Genomic DNA, 15,660 nt, shown 5'->3' on the forward strand with positions numbered 1-15,660 from the left:
ATCTGTTCCCACATTTTTCCCAGATTCTGGTGGTTTGTTGGCAATCTTTGACTTGTAGATGCATCACTCCAAACTCTATCTTTATTTTCACATGGCTTCCTCCCTGTATGTCTTCTCACCATCTTTGCTCTGTGCATTCTTTGTCTAGTTTCCTCTTTTTAGGAGGACACCAGTAATATTGGATTAGGGCTTACCTTAATGACCTCATTTTGATTACCTCTGTAAATACCCTATTTCCAAATAAGATCACATTTTTCGGTAGTGGGAGTTAGGACTTCAACATATCTTTATTTGAGGGACACAATTCATTTCATAACACCATCCTTTTAAGTATGCAGTGATATCTCATTGTGGTTTTGATTTGCATTTTTCTAATGAATAATGATGTTGAGCATCTTTTTATATGCTTTTTGGCCATTTGTACATCTTCTTTGAAGAAATGTCTACCCAATTCCTTTGTCTATTTTTGAATTGGGTCGTCTTTTTGTTGAGTTTAAGAGTTCTTAATATAGTTTGGATACAAGACTCTTATCAGATAGATATATGATTTGCAAATATGTTCTCCTATTCTGTAGGTTTTCTTGTCAACAACTTCTTAATGTCTATTGGTGGACAAAAGATTTTAATTTTGATGAAGTTTGTTTTCTTTTGTTACTTGTGCTTTTAGTGTCATAATTATCTATAGTCAAATTCAAGGTTGTGAATATTGACATCTATGGCTTTGTATAAAAGTATTATAGCTCTAGCTTTTATATTTAGGTCATTGATCCCTTTTGAGTTAATTTTTGTAGATGGTATGATGTAGGGGTTTATCTTCATTCTTTTTCTTGTGAATATCCAGTTTTCTAACACTATTTCTTGAAGAGACAATTTCCCCATTGATGGTCTTGCACCCTTGTCAAAACTCAATTGGACATAGATGTATGGGATAATTTCTGGAATCTCAATTTCTACTGTATTGGTCTATATGTCTGTCCTTATGCCAGTCAGTACCACACTGTTTTGATTTCTGTACCTTGTATTGAGTTTTGAAATCAGGAAGCATGGAATCTTCCAATTTTGTTCTTTTTCAATATTATTTTGGCTATCTGGAGCTCCTTGCAATTCCATATGAATTTGAGGATCAACTTTTTTATTTCTGCAAAAACAGCCATTAGAACTTTGATACGGATTGCATTGAATCTGTAGATTGTGTATAAAGAGGGATCATGGCAGATGGGAGGCAGGACTAGATTGCAGCTCCTGACAGAGCAGCATGTGGAGGCTTAAATTGTGAATTTTAGCTCCAGATCGACTGCAAGAACAAACCAGCAATCCTGAGAGGACCCTCAGACTCTCTGAAGGAAGCAGACTGCTTCTGCAGGACCCGGGAGACACCCCAAATGGAGTGTCTCATGGAGTTCATTGCACCTTCTGCCGCCTCCAATGGAACAGGCACTGGTATCCGTGGTTGAGAGACCCATAGATGGTTCATATCACAGGACTGAGCAGAAACCCCCAGTACTAGCATGGTGCCAGGTAGACTCACTGGATGGTTAAACCCAGAAGAGAGACAACAATCATTGCAGTTCGCCTCACAGAAAGCCACAACCACAGGAAAAGGGGAGAGTACTACATCAAGGGAACACCCTGTGCGCTAGAATCTGAACAACAGCATTCAGCCCTAGACCTTCCCTCTGACAGAGCCTACCCAAATGTGATGGAACCAGAAAACCACCCCGGTAATATGACCAAACAAGGCTCATCAACACCCCCTAAAAATCATACTAGTTCACCAGCAATCGATCCAAACCAAGAAGAAATCCCTGATATAACTGAAAAGGAATTCAGTAGGTTAGTTATTAAGCTAATCAGGGAGAACCAGGGAAAGGCAAAGCCCAATGCAAGGAAATTCAAAAAGTGACACAGGAAGTGAAGAGAGAAAGATTCAATGAAATAGATAGCTAAAAGACAAAACAATACAAAATTCAGGAAACTTTGGATACACTTTTAGAAATGCAAAATGCTCTGGAAAATCTCAGCAATAGAATTGAACAAGTAGAAGAAAGAAATTCAGAGCTTGAAGACAAGGTGTTCGAATTAACCCAATCCAACAAAGACAAAGAAAAAAGAATAAGAAAATATGAACAAAGCCTCTAAGAAGTTTGGGATTATGTTAAACTACCAAACCTAAGAATAATCGGTATTCCTGTGGAAGAAGACAATTCTAAAAGCTTGGAAAACATATTTGGGGGAATAATTGAGGAAAACTTCCCCAGCCTTGCTAGAGACCTAGACATGCAAATATAAGAAGCACAGGGCCAGGTGCGGTGGCTCACACCTGTAATCCCAGCACTTTGGGAGCCTGAGGCAGGTGGATCATGAGGTCAGGAGATCGAGACCATTCTGGCTAACACAGTGAAACCCCATCTCTACTAAAAATGCAAAAAATTAGCTGGGCATGGTGGCACACAGCTGTAGTCCCAGCTACTTGGGAGGCTGAGGCAGGAGAATTGCTTGAACCTGGGAGGCTGAGGTTGCAGTGAGCCAAGATCATGCCACTGCACTCCAACTTGGGTGACAGAGTGAGACTCCATCTCAAAAAAAAGACAAAGAACACCCAAGAAATTCATTACAAAAGATCTTCGCCTAGGCACATTGTCATCAGGTTATCCAAAGTTAAGATGAAGGAACAAATCTTAAGAGCTGTGAGACAGAAGCACCAGGTAACCTATAAAGGAAAACCTAACAGATTAACAACAGATTTCTCAGCAGAAACCCTACAAGCTAGAAGGGATTAGGGCCCTATCTACAGCCTCCTCAAACAAAACAAACATCAGCCAAGAATTTTGTATCCAGTGAAACTAAGCACCACATATGAAGGAAAGATAACAGTCATTTTCAGACAAACAAATGCTGAGAGAATTCGCCATTACTAAGCCACCACTAGAAGAACTGCTAAAAGGAGCTCTAAATCTTCAAACAAATCCAGGAAACACATCAAAACAGAATATCTTTAAAGCATAAATCTCACAGGACCTGTAAAATAAAAATACAAGTTAAAAAACAAAAACAAAAAACCAAAGTATGCAGGCAACCAAGAGCATGACGAATGCAAAGGTACCTCACATTTCATTACTAACATTGAATGTAAATAGCCTAAATGCTCCACTTAAAAGGTATAGAACTGCAGAATGCATAAGAACTCATCAACCAACAATCTGCTGCCTTCAGGAGACTAACCTAACTCATAAGGACTCACATAAACTTAAAGTAAAGGTGTGGAAAAAGGCATTTCATGCAAATGGACACTGAAAGCAGGCAGGGGTAACTCTTCTTATATCAGATGAAACAAACTTTAAAGCAACAGCATTACAGGCAGGAGCTGCCATGCCAGGCATTTTGCTCATTGATTTCAATGATGTCATGTCTTTTTTGTCTCTCAGTTTCTCCATTAGTACCTTCTTTTGCATTAAATTTTTTTTTGGTAGTGTACTTAGTCAGCTTTGTGCTGCTATAACAGGATATCACAGACCAGCTAATTTATAAATGAAAGAAATTTATTTCTCACAGTTATAGAGGCTGAGAGGTCCAAGGTTGAGGAGCCTATCTCTGATCTGATGAAGACTTTCTTGTTCAGTCTTCACATTGCAGAAGGACAAGAGAACAAGCTAGCCAAATGCCACCTGAAGCTGCTGCTGCTTTTTTTCTTTATAAGGGCCTTAGTTCTATTAATGAGGAATGAGCCCTGATGGCCTCATCATGTCTTAAAGGTTCCACCTCTTAATACTAGCAGATTTGCAGCACCTGAACTTTGGAGGGGACACATTCAGACCACAGTACCATAGTACCATTTTTATTCCCATCACTTTTTTTTGATGTATTTTTTTCTCATTATTTGCTTAGTGGTTATCCTGGGGACTGTAACCTTTTATATGTATAACAATTTTTAATATCAACTTAGCATCTATTATATACAAAAACTCCACTTCTGTATAGCTCTGTCCCTCCCCCTTATATTGTTGTCACAAATTACATCTTCATACATTGTGTGCCCATTAACTTATAATTACTGTTTTATGCATCTGTCTTTTAAATCATTTGAGAAAAAAGAGTTACAAATCAAAAACACAATAATACTGGATTTTTAATACCTATATAGTTACCTTAGCTCATGTTCATTCTTTTTGAATGGCTTTGAGTTACTTTGTAGTGATCTTTTCTTTCTGCCTGAAGGATTTACTCTAGCATTTCTTGTTGGGCAGGTCTACTAACAACAGACTCCCTCAGCATTTGTTTATCTGGGAATGTCTTACTTTTTCCTTATGAATCTTGGTTGACAGTTTTTTTTCTTTCTTTCTTTTTTGAGATGGAGTCTCACTCTGTCGCCCAGGCTGGAGTGCAGTGGCACGATCTCGGCTCACTGAAACCTCTGCCTCCTGGGTTCAAGCAATTTTCCTGCCTAAGCCTCCCAAGTAGCTGGGATTACAGCCAGTTTGTGTTAGCTCCAGTATACCACTGGCTGTAGTAAAATGTACACCAAGTTTCACAGAGTTATAATAGTATCGAAAAAAAGCATTACAAAATATCTCAGTAATATTTTTATATTGATTACATTTTGAAATGACAATATTTTAGATATATTTCTTTGAATAAAATATATTACTGAAAGTAATTGCTTATTTTTACTGTTTTAATTGTGGTTATAGAAAATCTAAAATTACAGATATGTCATATTTCTGTTGAGAGCACGGCTTTAAGTATCGAGCACTTGAGAATGTTGAGTATTCGAGTGATTAGGTTCTGTTTCTACAGTGTATTTTAATGTTTGCTTTGCTGTACAGTTGTGTTAGACCTATTACAACCAGTACTTACTTTTACATGTTGGCCCATAAGTAAGTATACATAAGGCTATTCATTTTTCAAGATTTTGATTGAAATGATACATTATTTACAAATGTATTTCTGCACTAATGTTTTTAAAACTCTCTTTTTATTTCTCATTTTAGTTTTTTAAATAGAGGAAGGAAATGTGTTTTAGAATTTTCACTCAACTATTAATGATTTTTAAAACAAATCTAATTGGTGCTTCTAAGAAACTTAAGAGTGAATTAAAACCATGAAATATGAAAAAATGTATGCTCTTATTGCTTCTTGAGAGGTTGGTTAACCTCTGTTTTTCACAGTCAAAAATTCTCAAGAAGTTAGTGACTATATTAAATCTAAAACTGGCAAATGCCTTTTAATGAAGAAATCTTTCAAAAGGGACAGTTTAAAAGACTTAAAAGTAACTCTTTGTCAAGAAGATTTTATGACAAAGATAAATTTCAATGACTCTTTACTTAATGTTCCTAAAAATCTGAGCTACCTAAAAACTCCTATGATTTTCTTAGGTAAGGGGGACTTACCAGTGGATGATAGTATTCAGTCTGTCTATTACTTTATGGAAAGTAACTGCTTTTAAGGGCAGCTTTTGTATCTATTTCATCTTCAGGAGTATCTCTTCTGATTTTTGAGAACAGTAGTTTGATTGCTGCACTTAGCTTTGCTTTTCTTAGCGTTGTAGTTGAAAATGTGTAACGTTCTTGGTAAAAACTCAGAACTGCATTAAGGAAAAGATGGGAAGTTGAGCATTAGAATTGGTGTCACCAGGCCATGGTTGTACTTTTGGCTTTAATACTTGATTTCTGTGTATATCCTTCCTTTCTTATAGGCTGAAGATAAATGGTTGCTTGAAGATTTAATGTTCAAGGTGGTTCAAAGAAAAATCACTTTGAAAGTCAAGTAACATATGTCATTGTTAGCTAAGCCTATTAATTAAAACTTATATTCATTAAAATTGCATTCAAATGGAAAACATCCTTTCTTAAAATTTAATACTGTTTATATAGTTACACATCTTTCTATATTTATTATGTATTCATTACATGAAAAATTACTGATATCTATGGAAGAATTTTATTCAGTCACATATGATACTGTCACTTAGGATATTTTTGTAAAGTCAAACCTAACTACCTATAGTCATAAAACTGTTCTAACTTAGTTCTATTTCTTGATCAGTTTTATAGAGTATACTCCCAGAGGCATCCCGGCTTCTTTTGAAGACGTAAGCTTAAGGTACCCAGAAAGTTAAGTAAATTTATTTCATAAAGCAAGTAGTTTAGATTTTTAGACTGGGTAGCTTTAAGTCATTTCATTCTTCTTGGTGGTGTTTACCATCAATTTGCAATGTATTTCTTGTTAAAGTTTCTATCTCTGAATTTATATGATTATTTTTACTTCTTAATTCTTAAGTGACAGATTTTAACATTAGCTTCTGTTTTCAATAGCATATCCAGGAGATATGATACATCTTTTAATAAACAATCTAAGGTAATTATTAAATCAGTACATGATACATCTTTTAATAAGCATAATCTTCTAAAGTAATTATATAATCAGTATAAATATCTTTCATTATTTTCATAAAGATCATAGAGCATAGTGATTCTGAAGTGGCTTGCTTTTATATTAGGCCAAAAAATAGAATACTCAAAGCACAGTAATAATTAGTAACTGAACCACGGAACTGAGGTTTGACAATACGTTTCTCCGTATCTCTAAGCAGGCTTTACATGCGTCTTCTCGTTTGTCCTCCCTTCCCCCTCATTATCTTTCCTCTCTTCTTCTTTCTCTTTCCTTCCCTCCTTGCTTCCTAAGTTTACTTAGTTGTTAATGTTCCCTAAGAGCTTAAATCCTTTAATCCAAAATGTTGGTATTAATGTGCACTAAGAAAATCAGTATTTTGGGTAGCAGTTTAAATTGCTTCTCAACAATCCTTTTAGTGGTACCTAACTACAATAGAGTATGATAAGTGCTTTAATAATTAACTATTATAAAGTATGCTAAATGCTTTTATAAAAATATATTCAAAGTGCCGGAGGGGAAAGATCTTCTGTTGAAGAGGGAGCAGAAGAGAATGCTTCATATAAGAAGTGACATTTTAATTGGGTTTGAAATTTGAGTAGGAGTTTCCCCTGTGCCTGATGTAAGGCAGATTAGGCAAAAGGAGCAGCATTCATTCAACATCAACAAATAATAATTGCGTGAGGATTGTATTCCATTTACTGTTCAAGACATTGGGAATATAATGATGACTAAAACTAGTGAGACTTCTACCTTCATGGAGCTGATATTCCAGTGGGGAGACAGACTGTATTAGTCTGTTTTCATGCTGCTGATAAAGACATGCCCAAGACTTGGTACTTTATAAAGAAAAAAAGGTTTAATGGACTCACAGTTCCATGTGGCATAGGAGGCCTCACAATCATGGTGGAAGGTGAGAGGCATGTCTTATATAGCAGCAGACAAGAGAGACAATGAGATCCAAGTGAAAGGGGTTTCCCCTACAAAACCAATCAGATCTCGTGAGACTTACTCACTACCACGCGAACAGTATGGGGGAAACCGCCCACATGATTCAATTATCTCCCACCAGGTCCCTCCCATGACACGTGGGAATTATGGGAGCTACAGTTCAAGATGAGATTTGGGTCAGGATAGAGCCAAACCACATATCGCAGATAAACAAGTAAGTGTAGTGAAATAAAACTATGGCAGGATAAGAGAGAAGAATGAGACTTGTGGAGGTGACTCTATTAATTTAAATAAGGTTGTTTGGTGTGTTTTGAGAAACCCTAGTCCTGAGAGATCTATGAAAAATGGATTCTGGGGGCAAATTAGTTTGAGAAACGTTACCCTATTAAGTTCTGCTACAAAGAAACTTAGGTAATTGTGGATTAAAGCCAGTTAAACAAGTTATTAGACAAGAAAACCCCCGATCATCACTAGGATTTTGTGAGCTAAAGTTCCAAAGAGCACATTGCAGGAGAAGCTGGACCAGAGTATGAGGATCCAGTGGCCAGGTAGGACAGGGTAGGAGCCTTTGAATCATGATGAAAAGTTTGTGCCCCAGCCATGCCAGGATTAGATTTGGCTTTTAGAAAAGGTACTCTTGTGGCAATGTGGCAGCTATCTTGAGTGAAGAAAGTATAAATCAAGAAGCTTTCCAATAAAAAAGAGAATGATGAAGCCTTCAAAAATGGAGAGAAAAGGGTAGATTTTAATGACATTTGGAGGTAGAATTGACTCAGATAACTTTGTTTATAGATAATAAAGAGTCAGAAAAATTCTTGACATATAATGTTTTAAAGAAATGAAAGTACATCTTCAAGAGAGGGAAACTTGGCCCTGATCTGCCAGTCAGTGAAGGTCACAGCAAGGCAGCAGCAGGCTAAGCTGTGCTGAGTGTGTGAGAAATGGGAGCAAAGTCATATGTTCAAAAATGTGCAAGACTTGGCATCTCCACCACATTTTTCTTTCACCTTTGAAATATGGGAAGGTTAGAAATGGAGTGGAAAAATATCAGCCCAGTCTAGTTTTGAAAGATTGAGTTTTTTAGGAAGAAGCAAGCTTGTTATCACTTTTAAATAAGACAAAACATGACCTTGAATTAGATTAGCCACATATCTAATTGGTGAGTACAGCATATCTAGCTGTACAGCGCTCTGCTCACCAAAGCCAAAGATGGGCAGGTGGCTGCATTCTGCTGCCAGGTAATCATCTGAACCTCGCTGGCAGGCATTGAAGCAAAAGAGAGAGAGGAATTTGCAGCTGGCTGGAAATATTAAGAGTATTAGCAAGAGGGAGGAAGTGTGGCTCAAAGTTATAAAATGTTGTGTGTGTATAAAAAGAAGAGAGTTCTATTTTTGTATATGTATGTGTTATAAATAGACATACCTATAGCATTTCCCACCAGTGTTCTGTATCATCTATGTTCCATCACTGATTAAATCAGAAAAATATCACCTTATTTGCTTTTTGCTCCTCAACCGCAAAGAAGTCTTTGGTGAGGTGCTTTACTAGAATTGTCTTACAGAAAAAAAAATCAGTAATTCATCTTGAGGATGAAATAGTAGATGAAGTATAATTAATGCTTCTAGCAAACTTAGCAAATACAAATATGAACTTTTTGTGAAGATGAAAACTGCATTGCTTTTTTTTTTTTTTTTTTTAAGACAAGGTCTCATTCTGTCACCCAGGCTGGAGTGCAGTGGCATGGTCAGGACTCACTGCAGCCTCAACCTCCCTGACTCAAGCGAACCTCCCGCCTCAGCCCCCCAAGTAGCTGGGACTACAGGCATGTGCCACCATGCCTGGCTAATTTTTTGTATTTTTATTAGAGACAGGGTTTCTCCGTGTTGCCTAGGCTGGTCTTTAACTCCTGAACTTAAGCAATCCACCTGCCCTGGCCTCCCAAAGTGCTGGGATTACAGGTGTGAGCCACCACACCCAGCCTATTTTTAAAAACTGTAATATTCTCACTGGTGGACTTTATTCAACTGATAGAGAATAGTTAAAAATAAAGAGAGGCCAGGCATGGTGGCTCACACCTCTAATCCTAGCACTTTTGGAGACCAAGGCTGGTGGGTTGCTTGAGGCCAGGAGTTTAAGAACAGTCTGGCCAACATGGCAAAACCCCATCTCTATTAAAAATTCAAAAATTAGCTGGGTGTTATGGTGCGCATCTGTAATCCTGGCTACTTGAGAGCTGAGGCAGGAGAATCACTTGAACCCGGGAGGTGGAGGTTGTAGTGAGCCGAGATTGTGCCACTGCCCTCCAGCCTGGGTGACAGAGTGAGACTGTCTCAAAAAAAAAAAAAGTTTAAAAATATATAGAGTTTAAAAATACGAATTACCAAAATATTGTAGTTTGATGTCACTACTACTCACTTTTTCTTTCTTTCTTTTGTTTTTTTCTGAGATGGAGTCTTGCTCTGTCACCCAGGCTGGAGTGTAGGGTTGCAATCTTGGCTCACTGTAACCTCCACATCCCGGGTTCAAGCGATTCTCCTGCCTCAGCCTCCTGAGTAGCTGGGATTACAGACACGCACCACCACACCCAGCTAATTTTTGCATTTTTAGTAGACATGGGGTTTCCCCATGTTGGCCAGGCTGGTCTTGAACTCCTGACCTCATGATCCGCCTGCCTTGGACTCCCAAAGTGCTGGGATTATAGGCGTGAGCCACTGTGCCTGTCCACTACTCACTTTTTCTTAGCCTTTTGATTACTGATGAACTAGATTAGAACAGTAAGTGGATTGTTACACTTGACATTTTGTACTTTATCTGGAAATACTGGCATTAAAAACTAAGTCATACTGCCATTTGTATAATATTCTTAGACTTTATAAGAGTTTTTTCTTCAAATAAAAATTGTGTTTTTAAATGTCTTTGATATGACTGTTCAAAATGTTTGATATTTTTCTAAAACAGATTTAGGAAACTTCTGGCCCCAGCATCAGAATGGACCCTTGATTTGGTTTCCTCTGACCTTTGGAAAACTGTTCTTTGTTATTATTGCAATATGCAAGAGGACCTCATAAGGTGCTCTGGTTCTTTCAGAATGGAACATGAAAACTGGAGAGTTAGTGTCAGTGCTCGTTGAAACATCTTTTGTGAGCTGTGGGTTAGACTTTGATACTTACAAGCCATATAAATAGCAAGCCATGGACTCCATTTACTTATCCCATTTCTCTGGCTTTCCACATTTCTCTTCCTATTCCTGTTTTTTGTCTCTTCATTATATTTCTTCCTCTTGATGGGTTTCCACCTCTATGTAGTATGTGTTTTCCTGACCTATTCTATTTCTGACCCTCACTCTGGGCAGTCCTGGCCTGCCATCTTGGGAAGCTATCTTTTTAGGAGCCAAGACCAGCTTGTGAGGATGGAGGTCTGGGCTTTCAGAAGCTATGCTGCAGAAACAAACACAGGCAAAAAGTACTCTTGCCTAACAACATCTTCACTACTTTGTGGAGTATTTCAGTTTTTTCTTAATACGTTTTTTAAAATTTTTATTTTAGATTCAGGGGGGCACATGTGCTGGTTTATTATATGGGTATATTGCATGATGCTGAGGCTTGGGCTTCTAATGATCCCATTGCCCAAGTAGTGAACATAGTACCTGATAGGTAATTTTTCAAGTCTTGTCTCCTTCCCCCCAGTTTTAGAATCCCCAGTGTTTATTGTTGTCTTTTTTGTGACCATGTATAACCAATGTTTAGCTCCCATTTTAAGTGAGAACATGAGGTATTTGATTTTTTTTTCTGCATTAATTTGCTTAGGATAATGGCCTTCAGCTGCATCTGTGTTGCCATAAAGGACATGATTTTGTTCTTTTTTTTGTGGCTGCATAGTACTCCATGGTGTATAAGTATCTTGTGGAAATTTGACCCTAAATTATTCTGTTTCACGCAGTGTACCTTAGGCATCTGTTCTTGGATTTTGGTGTTCGCCAGGTTTGTAATTTTGATCCTATATCATAAGCTGAATTTTAGTGTCTTGGTCATACCTTAATGCTTCATTTCCTTCACCTGATTTTTAGTTTGTATTTCCTGCCTTGGAGTCATCCAACCCCCTCAGCAAGTTGTATTAGTATCAACATCAAAATAGAGTTACCTGCAGAATATCTTAATACAGTGCTTAGTGGTGATGTTCATATTGGAAAAATTTAACAAAACAAAGTGCAGAAGAAGTGTCAGGTTGCAGTCCATATACAAATTCTAGAACATCAGAATCACTTGGGAAGATTTTGATGTCAGCAAAGTGTGCATCTAAGAAGTCCTAACTCTAAGAGACATGAGGTATCATACTCCTGTTTCTACACAGAAAATATCTCTTTGTTAATCATATTGTTTAGTGGCTACTATGTGATATTTTGAGTATTTTACATTTATTTTATATGATAGGTTTGTTTTTCATATTGGCATTTTCCCGAGTTTTAGAACTAGTTATTTAGGAAATCAGTTGGCAGGGGAAGGGGTTGAGTGGTAGCTCATGCATTATTTTAAGACATTGGAGGACAGGTTCCTCTTGAGTATTTTCATGCAGAACATCTGATTTTAGAAATATTTTATAGCCATTAAGTGGGAAATGCTCCTGTCTCCAAATCTGACCACTTACCATCGCCACTGATATTGCCACCCTGGTCCATGGATCTACCATCTATTCCCTGAATTCCTGTAATGAGCTCCCTGTTTCTACCTCTCTCCTTTCCAATCTGTTCCCAGCACAGCAGGCAAAAATGAACCCTCTGTAAATGTCAGTTCACTTTAGTCCTGCACATAGAATATTGTATTAGCTCCCCATTTTACTCAGAGAAAAAGTCAAACTTCATTCCTTGGTCCATCTTTTCTTTTCCTATATCTCTGTATTATAGATCATAATCTGAAATGAAACTATATATTCATTAGTTGGATTTTTTGGAGTAATGTTTTATGTTTTCTACCTTAATTTTAAAAGCATGTAAGTTATCTTCCTTTAAAAGAAAGATTATTAATTTGTATGTGATTTTTAAAATTCTTTCTGCGGTTAATGGCCCTCACCCTCAGGAGACAGATACTCCAATTTTAATATATTTCCTCATTTCTGAAGTGAAGATAAAAGTATCTACCAATAATACTTGTTTACCTCAGAAACCTCTATTGCCTTTTTTTCTCATCATCTTTACTTATTTATAGAAACCTTCATCTATCTCAAATATGCTGGGACATGATTAAAGTTCTTTAAGCTATCCTGATCATAGTTTAATGACTTGTTTATAGAGTTGCAAGCAGATTTTAAATAAAAATTAATCCTAATAAAATAAAACAAAAATAAAAGTAAATTATTTTTGTTAAGGAAGAGCCCTCTCTGCGAGTGGGGTCAGGTCAGGGGAAGATTGTAGTGTGATTAATTTAAATTTAATTTTTTTATGGACCCTAAAAATTGAACCTAATATTTGCAATACATCTGTTTTTCTCACATTCTGTGGCTTTTATGTCAGTTTTCTTTAGTAAGTTTTTTACACGTGTGGATTACCCAACTAAAATTTTTATTAATATGATTTATTATTTCTTCATAGCATGTTTCCCAAACATATACATACTAGATTGTATGTATGTATGTATATCATGTTACATATTTACTTTTTATATGGTTGAGCTTTTTTATTTCTGTGAATCCATTTCTTCTTCAGGTAATTTATGGGATCATCTAAGGCTTAAATTTATGTTTGAAGTCTTCACTTCTCCAAAATTCTAATTCAGATATTAATATATTATTATAGATGTTTGTCAGTAATTATTTGCAAGTTTATCTCATCACAATTTGAAAATCTGTGTGAAAAGCATCAGACAACATGAACTCAGTGTTAGCGTTACTTGGAAAACTTGCAGAATAAATTTAAAAATGAAAAAAGTCTCATTTTAAGTTGATTTTTTATATTTTGCTCTAATAATTCAAGAACAGTAGACAGGCCAGATAGGCAGACTGGCAGAAACCTGGCCTCTGTGGTTGGGTGGCGTTTATACAGGTCTTTCATATATGATTTAATAAAAGGTGACACGAAATTCAGAAATGTAATCTATAAGACAGTCAGAAAAGCAATTTTTGAAGCACATTCTTGTCAGTATTGTATAATGCCTGTTCTGTAACTGTAATTTTTTTTTGTGTATCTCTCAAATGACATTAAGCTGTATTCAATAATGAGGATAGCAAGAATTTGAGACCCCATGTTCATTTCTTTTTGTGACAGGAAGATCAGCCTTTTAAAACATAAAAAAGGAATAGAAATTAACATTTCTCCAGAATTATGTTTCCATTCATTTGAGGTTATCTCTTAATTCCAGCATTTTACTGCATTTGATAAATAGGCCAAATATGTGTTTTATTTATTTGAGGGCTTGGGGGAGGCAATGAAACTTTACAAATTTCAACTGGCATTGCTGTCTGCTGATAAGGATGGGAGTTTGCACCGCTCTGAAGAGATTACATGAAGTAGAATTGGAAAGCAAATTGTATTTACAAAAGACAGGATGATGTTCCTAATAGGTGTTCAGAATAGGCTATTCACTCTCATATTCTGCTGAGCTTTGCTAGAAATAACTTCATTTCAAAAAGGACAAATCTGACTGAAGGTAAAAGCATTCCCTCTTCAGAGATACTTGTCCAAAAGGGTTTACATTAAATTTTCCTGATGGGCACACAGCAGTATTTTATGCTGTATCTGTATAAACCATTAATGTGGAAAATAAATATCTAAATAGTATACTTGATTGCTTCATGCACCAACCATTAGATTACTAGATTTCTATCTACAGTTTTCGGAGAGATGTTGCAATATGATGTTCTGACAATAACTGTCAAAGTCATCATACCAGGATCCATTTTCATCTTGCTGTTGAGGTAAAGTTACAAAAATGTACAGTTGGTAGGTCAGAAAGATCACTATCTCTTGTCATCTGTGGTTTAATGCTGACCTAAACCACTACTGTATAATGTCAGAATTATCACAGTGTCCAGGCTGCAGAAGTACAACATGCTACATGATTTATTGCATTTCCTGTCTGGAATGAAGATTATGAAAAGGCCAACAGCTGTGAGCTACAGTGGTTTAGAAGAAAACTTAATTTCTAATTTTTATTTGTCTTTTTCCTCATTCATTTTAGATTTTGGATTTAGTAAAGGGGACACATTACCAGGTAGCCTGTCAAAAATACTTTGAGATGATACACAATGTAAGTATTTTTTTTAACTTTATATCCTAATTATTTGTCTTTTGTTACTGTGTCACATTCAGGGATTTTAGTTGCAGCAATGGAAACCACTCTAGCTATTTTCAGCAGAAAAGGGGATTGCATGGTATTAAGTAACTTACAGCATTTATTGAACGACCAGACAACTAAGCTTGGATGCTGCAGAACCAGGAATATTTTGTAACTAGGAGAAGCTACATCATGAGAAAATCTTTACTACAGCTGTCACCCACCACTCCATATCTAGGGATGAGCCCAAGGGTCAATAAAGTTTTTCTGTAAAGAGCCAGAGTGTAAAAATTGTAGGCTTCATGGTCCATATGGTCTGCGTCACAGCTACTCAACTCTACTGTTGTAGTGCAAAAGCAGCTGTAGAAAATATGCAAATGAACAGGTATGACTGTTGATCCAATAGAACTCTATTGATAAAATTAGGTAGTAGACCCAGTTTGACCCATGGGCCTTGATTTGCCAACCTCTAGACTAGATCTGGAATCTTTGCCACAGCTGCCTAGAAGAACCAAGGCTTTTGCCATCTTCCATGCAGAAAATCTGATCCTTGTACTTGTGGCTGCCACCTGATGTTACTGTAATCCACTTCCCAAGTATCATACTTACCTGCATGGCAAAACCTAGATTGCATGTGGACCCCTAACTATACACGAGTCAGGGAAATGTGTTTGGTTTTTATCTTGCCAGCTTCCTTAGTACAAAAAAGCCTGCTTGATTATTAGAGTAAGAGTGAGATGACCCAATCTGGCACAGAATAGATTTTGAAGTGTGTAAAGCCAATGTCACAAACTCAGAGGCCTACAGAGATTGGGCATATAGCCCAAAAAAGTGAAGCTGCCTGAGATTAGTACCACAGAGTATAGCAGAATTATGGTGCACTAAACATGTTTGCCCTATTAGAGGCATTCACACTGACAAATTGTGAGGCCCTCTGCAGGCCAACAAAACACATCTCCAAGTCCAATTCAGTCCTCTGGCCCCTAGTTTGCATCCACTGATCCTGAGCCTGGATTTCTAACCTGGGAAAGACATCCAAGAACGGACTTTGGAGATC

At 36.9% G+C, this 15,660-nt stretch overlaps 1 pseudogene; it reads left to right on the top strand.

Moving 5' to 3' along the window:
- Positions 1 to 15,660, top strand: part of LOC117978426 (DNA primase large subunit-like) — a 281,293-nt pseudogene that overhangs the window by 252,408 nt on the left and 13,225 nt on the right.

The sequence above is a fragment of the Pan paniscus genome, chromosome 5 (assembly GCF_029289425.2).
Source record: "Pan paniscus chromosome 5, NHGRI_mPanPan1-v2.0_pri, whole genome shotgun sequence".
Classification (NCBI taxonomy): domain Eukaryota; kingdom Metazoa; phylum Chordata; class Mammalia; order Primates; family Hominidae; genus Pan; species Pan paniscus.